General features: G+C 25.3%; 1 long non-coding RNA gene across 1 annotated transcript; it reads right to left on the bottom strand.

Moving 5' to 3' along the window:
• Window positions 1–890: 890 nt before the first annotated feature.
• On the bottom strand, window positions 891–1,871 carry LOC126903833 (uncharacterized). Its single transcript, XR_007703619.1, has 4 exons — window positions 1,693–1,871; window positions 1,450–1,613; window positions 1,193–1,289; window positions 891–1,123 (listed from the first exon to the last, which is right to left on the bottom strand). It is a non-coding gene; the product is annotated as an uncharacterized LOC126903833 (long non-coding RNA).
• Window positions 1,872–6,329: the final 4,458 nt, after the last annotated feature.

Here is a 6,329-nt window from a genome sequence, read left to right on the forward strand (position 1 = left end):
TTGTAAATGTTTCTCATTAAAATTAATTTGTTCGCGTTCCTTAATTATTAAAATAAGCAGTTCCTAGCTTTGTTCTTACAAAATGAGATAGTACAAAGAATCTACTTTTTTTGGAAGGAATTACTTTTGAACACTGAATAATTCATACAGTGATTTATATTTATTATAGAGGAGGATCATAATTATAAAATGAGTTAACACATTCGAGTTAACATAGTATATTAATACTAATACTTAAAATATCATTAAATTATAAAATTGTGCATACCCAAAGACAAATTTGAAGGAAAAAACATACAGTATCAAAGAAACACTAAAAAAAAATTTTATTTGCTTAAATAATTGAGATTTCCTTATATTATTATTGAAATGATAATTTAAATAAATTCCATTTATAACCATAGATCTTATAAACATGGATGCTTTATCAATGAAAACTGTGGTGATAGTAAATTGAGGCTATTTGTTTACATTATTACATGATAACATTTACTTTTTATTTTTTAATGTTCAGTAATTATTAATTAGTATAAGTTATTTAATAGTATAATAATGTAAAACTTAAAACAATTATTCTTTCCAAAACTTATAAAATATATAGTAAAACAGTAACGAACATTAATCGTAATTAAAATGAATAGTTTTTGTTAGTTTTGCTCTTGTTTTAATGCGTTCTTCATTTCTTATTCTAACTTCGTGATACATTCTAACATCTAAATACTTCAACACTATTAAATTTATCATATTGTTTTTGTGGTCATTTTCAAACCAAGCATCATCTCCACAAGTTACTTTAGAAAATATGTTATAACTTCTATATAGTTCAGTTATAACTTTTATTAAAAAAAAATTAGTGTACTGTTTAAATATTTTTTCAGTTATATTACAGATTATCTCAACATTAGGACTTGGTTTTGTGAAATTACCGCGATTCTTAATTTCTGTCAAACTATTCTTGTGAGTAGATGAAATTAAGCTTAGTTTACATTCATCACATTATATGTATGTATTGAAGCAACTCTCATTTGATGGTGAATTTACTGTACTTGAATCACCAAATGTAATACAATTATTTGAAATATTCATTTGTTTAAGTATACTCACCACAGTATTATTTAAAGGACTGAAAATATAAAATTGTATAACAAAATACATTGTATATAAATAAATATTATGTACGATATAAACTTACCTTGTGGGTTTTGATCGGAGAAACTGATAAGTCATTAAAATTTTCATTAATAGAAATATGAATTGATGCACTTGTTTTTTTAGTAATATTCAATGACCTATTTCAAAATTTAGGTTTAAATAATAATAATAGTTTTAACATAAATATATAAAGCCATATCTGAGAAAGAATTCTGGAGACAATTTTTTTTAAATTCAAAATACATATGTATGTTTGTATGTATATTTAAATATTTATATTAATACAAGTTTAGATACTTTTTTAAAATTGTTGGAACAGCATCTTTTTTTAAGAATTTTATATTCCTCAGTTAAAGCTACTAGGATCAAAATGGTCAGAACAAACTCTTTGCCACTCAGTTATGCGATCAATTTTAACAAATTCTTTCCATTTCAATAATTTGGTTAAATCTTTGGGAAATCTATAATTATAAATACATTATAAAATTAATAAGACTACATTTTATTAAACATTGTGATATCAATCTCTCAATAACTTACTTATGAAATGATAGATGGAGATTAATATTGGCACTCTTATGACATATGTAACAACGTAGCACCATAATTAATTTTTGTGAAATGTATACCTACAGTATACACTACATATTCGTACGCTATATAAACGTTATAACTTATTATAAATTATAATTAAAAAAAAAACCCAACACAATGGAGTCGCGTCACACTGGGTACATGCCATATTTTTTATATTAAAGTATATTACATTATATTTAATTTAAAATATATATATACAGAGTGGCCCACCACTCACTGACAACTTAAATAACTTTTGATCCAGTTAATATTTTTAGTTGATTTTTTTTTTAAATAATGGTTATACGTTAGGTCTATAGCTATATCTCAATAATTAATTTTTTTACATTTTATTAAAAATATTAATTATTTTNTTTTTTAAAAAATTAAATAAAAAAATACTTATTGCCAATGAGAGTTTAAAAGCAACACTATTTGGTTTGTGATAAAAACATTTTTATTGCAGGTCTGCAGACTAAATTTTCAAAGTTGTGACATGTTTCTACTAACATAATCATGCAGGTTTAATACAGTTAGATTATTTCAAGTATCCTACTATATTGTTCATTTGAAGAACAATTTTGATTATCAATATATAGCTATTTATTTCATAAATATTACATTCATATAATTATTTATAAGCGAAAATAGGTCTATGAATTAGTGAATTTAGCAACTAGGACAAAAATTGACTATTAGACTAATATAATTGTTGTGAGATGTATTAAACCACCTCACTCTTTTATAATCTGGTCATAGATGCTGTAAATTGTAATATCTGATTAAGGTGAATTTATTTCTCTATAAAACTCCTTTTATGAAAACAAATAATTTAAATGATTTCGCTTATTATAGAAACAAATTCTATGGATTTATGTACCGTAACTCATCCGCTAGTATAAATTATTTGTTTTTATTCTATACAAAAATATTCGTGTATAACAGCATATTATGTTATTTCAAGTAATTTGTATTTGAAAAAATAATATATAACCCGATTGGGTTATACAAGTGTATTATCAGTAAAAATTCTGATATCATGGTAATGTTACATGTTGAAAATGCGAATTTGAACGACTCGTTCAGGATAACCATAGTAAGGAGTAATTGATAAGAACCGTGACCGATCGCAAGAAATGAACGAAAGAACGAGTTATATGAACGGGTCATTTGAACGATCCGATCAAAATGATCCGGATCGTTCGATTGACCCGAAATTCCCATCACTAATTGAAATACGTATTGAGAAAAGGACAGAAGAAAACGCTATCTTTTCAATATACTTTTGAATGAGAGTGATAAGTAATAATTGCCTTATCTAATTTCTTATCATGGTATTTATGCCAAGTTTGTAATGTATACACACTATCATCATATGTATACACAGTAATCATGAAAAGATAGCGTTTTCTTCTGTCCTTTTCTCAATACGTATTTCAATGTTTAATACCGTAAAATAGTACATGAAAATTCAAATTTTCACTAACTTCAAAACGCTACTGAATATTAATAAGATATATTTTTACTAAAATTTTTTTTAAATTCTACTCTACAAAATAGCTATCTTAAATTTTTTTTTACATTTTATTTAAAGAAATCAGTTCGGTGAGAGCTGAGAAAGAGTGGTAACAAACACAAAGAAAAAACACATTATAGTAAAATTAATACCTTCCAGCTTCGCATCGAAGCTAAAACAGTATATTATGTGCTCATTATAATTAAAATGTAAACAAACGGCCTCAATTTCTTATCAGCTCAGGACCGCAAAAACACAAGGGCCTCAAATACGAATGTTTTATCCATGTTTATAAGATTTATGTCTATAACAGACTACATAGATTAAATACACATAGAGATAGGCCACGGCATTCAGACAATTGGCAACCGATTTTTTGTTAATTTATAAACGTAAAGACAGCGCTATATATCCTCTCGGAAATATTAAATATTTAATAATAACTGTCCAGTTTACCGATATTCAAGTAATAGTCACGATTATTGATGTACGGCTAACGCCGTTAGCGCAAATTAAGATAAGAACCAGTTATTACTAAAAGGCGATTGCTTATTTGATTTAAATGAAACTTTTCGTTTTAAATACAAATTCGATAAAACATGTGTTTTAGCTTCGATGCGAAGCTGAGAAGGTATTGGTTTTACTATAATGTGTTTTTTTTTTTTTTTTGTGTCTTACCACTTTTTCTCAGCACTCACCGAACAGATTTCTTTCAACGATACGTCAAAAGATCACAAATTGTATCTAGTCGAAGATATTACCCTTCAAAATTGAAAAAATTTCCCTCGTTCCCCGTAAATGGGGGAAACCTCCAAAAAAATTACAAATTTAAAAATCGCTAATTTTCGAAATTTTTTCAATTTTTTTTACTAAAAACTGCCGTAACTTTTTCAAAAATGAACATATCAATATAATTTTTTTTTATATAGATGCTTGATGTCTTTACCTATCATTTGGTATATTTTTTTTGTAAATCTGACACTTAACCTGCCCACAGGGGGGGATTTAAAATGACAACTTTTTCACAAAAAATTAACTTTTTCAACTTAACTTTTGAAAATGTTCCGGAAGGTCTGACACTTTTATATATATCTTAAATTAAAGCTAATGTAATGTACTTTAATTTGAAAAAAAAAAATTTGATCTCTGGACTTGTCTTCAAACGGCCGTTCGCTACCGAATGCTATTTTTGTGTGAAAATTTTCGATTTTATAATTTACATTTTTTACTTTAAAGTGCTATAACTTTTTAAAAAATGTATGGATCAATACAATTTTTTCATGAGAAGTAGTATTTATATACATCTTTCATTGGATATACTTTTTTTTTAAATCAGACTATTTCCCTATATATGGGGGGCTTCAAATATAAAAAATGCATATAGAAAGTAGAACTTTTGAAAGTGTTCCGGAAGGTTTGACACTTTTATATATATCTTAAATTGAAGCTTATGTAATATACTTTAATGTGAAAAAAAAAATTTGAGCCTCTGGACTTGTCTTCATGGTGAAAACGGCTACCGAATGCTATTTTTGTGTGAAAATTTTCGATTTTATAATTTACATTTTTTACTTTAAAGTGCTATAACTTTTTAAAAAATGTATGGATCAATACAATTTTTTCATGAGAAGTAGTATTTATATACATCTTTCATTGGATATACTTTTTTTTTAAATCAGACTATTTCCCTATATATGGGGGGGCTTCAAATATAAAAAATGCATATAGAAAGTAGAACTTTTTCAACTTAACTTTTGAAAGTGTTCCGGAAGGTCTGACACTTTTATATATATCTTAAATTAAAGCTAATGTAATATACTTTAATTTGAAAAAAAAAAATTTGACCTCTGGACTTGTCTTCGTGGTGAAAGTTGACATCAAAGTTAATAAAAAATTACGATTTTTGTAAAATAATTTTTTTTTATATTTTTAACTTAATAATGCTCTAACTTTTTTAAAAATGACCAAATGAATATATATTTTTTTTTTATAGATATCTTAGATATTTACCTATCATTTTATATAATTTTGTGAACATTTGACTCTTTAACAGCTCACAGGAAGGGTTTCAAAATGGTAACTTTTTTACAAAAAATTANATTTAAAATGACAACTTTTTCACAAAAAATTTACTTTTTCAACATAACTTTTGAAAATGTTCCGGAAGGTCTAACACTTTTATATATATCTTAAATTAAAGCTAATGTAATATACTTTAATTTGAAAAAAAAAAATTTGACCTCTGGACTTGTCTTCACGGCGAAAATGGCTACCGAATGCTATTTTCGTGTGAAAATTCTCGATTTTATTATTTATATTATATTTAACTTTATAATGCTATAACTTATTGAAAAGTTTATGGATCCACACAATTTTTTTATGAGAAATAATATTTTTTAATAAACCCTTTTTCATTCGACATACTTTATCTTAATCGAGATATTAATAAGGAACCAGCAGATCAAGTAGCTTTTGGAATAAAACACCAATTTTTTTAAAATTAAACACTATCTAAAGATTTGCATCGAAGCGTTTATTTTTGATAGTGATTTTAATCACTGTCAGATATCATTATACTTGATCCAACTATGCCACGTCACCACTGTGCCGCGACCCCCCTGTGATGGGTTTTTTTTTTAATTGGGATCAACAAATCAACTTTTGATCTCCCAAACTAAAATATCAATATTAATTATGCAAAACAAGTCGATAGACGTAATTATAAATACATTTTTAACGAATAAATCAGACTTTTTTATTTTATGAATATTGATTTAAATTTGATTATTATTTATTTTTTTTAATTTTCTCTTAGTGTTGAAAATCTTAACTTATTACATAACAATTTTTCGATACCGATTTGTCCACTGTCAAGATTTTTATATTATTTGGTGTTTAATTTCTTAACTTACCAGTAATCAAGTCTAATAAAGATATTTATTAATAATTACACATATTATAAGGTTTTCATGAATAAAATTAGTAATTCATTTTTTCAAATATATAATGAAATATATAATAATAATATATAATATAAAATATAATTTAAAATATGAAAATTTAAAAAACAAATATTTTAGAAAAA

Source organism: Daktulosphaira vitifoliae, unplaced genomic scaffold (assembly GCF_025091365.1).
Source record: "Daktulosphaira vitifoliae isolate Bord-2020 unplaced genomic scaffold, ASM2509136v1 Scaffold_1, whole genome shotgun sequence".
Lineage (NCBI taxonomy): Eukaryota > Metazoa > Arthropoda > Insecta > Hemiptera > Phylloxeridae > Daktulosphaira > Daktulosphaira vitifoliae.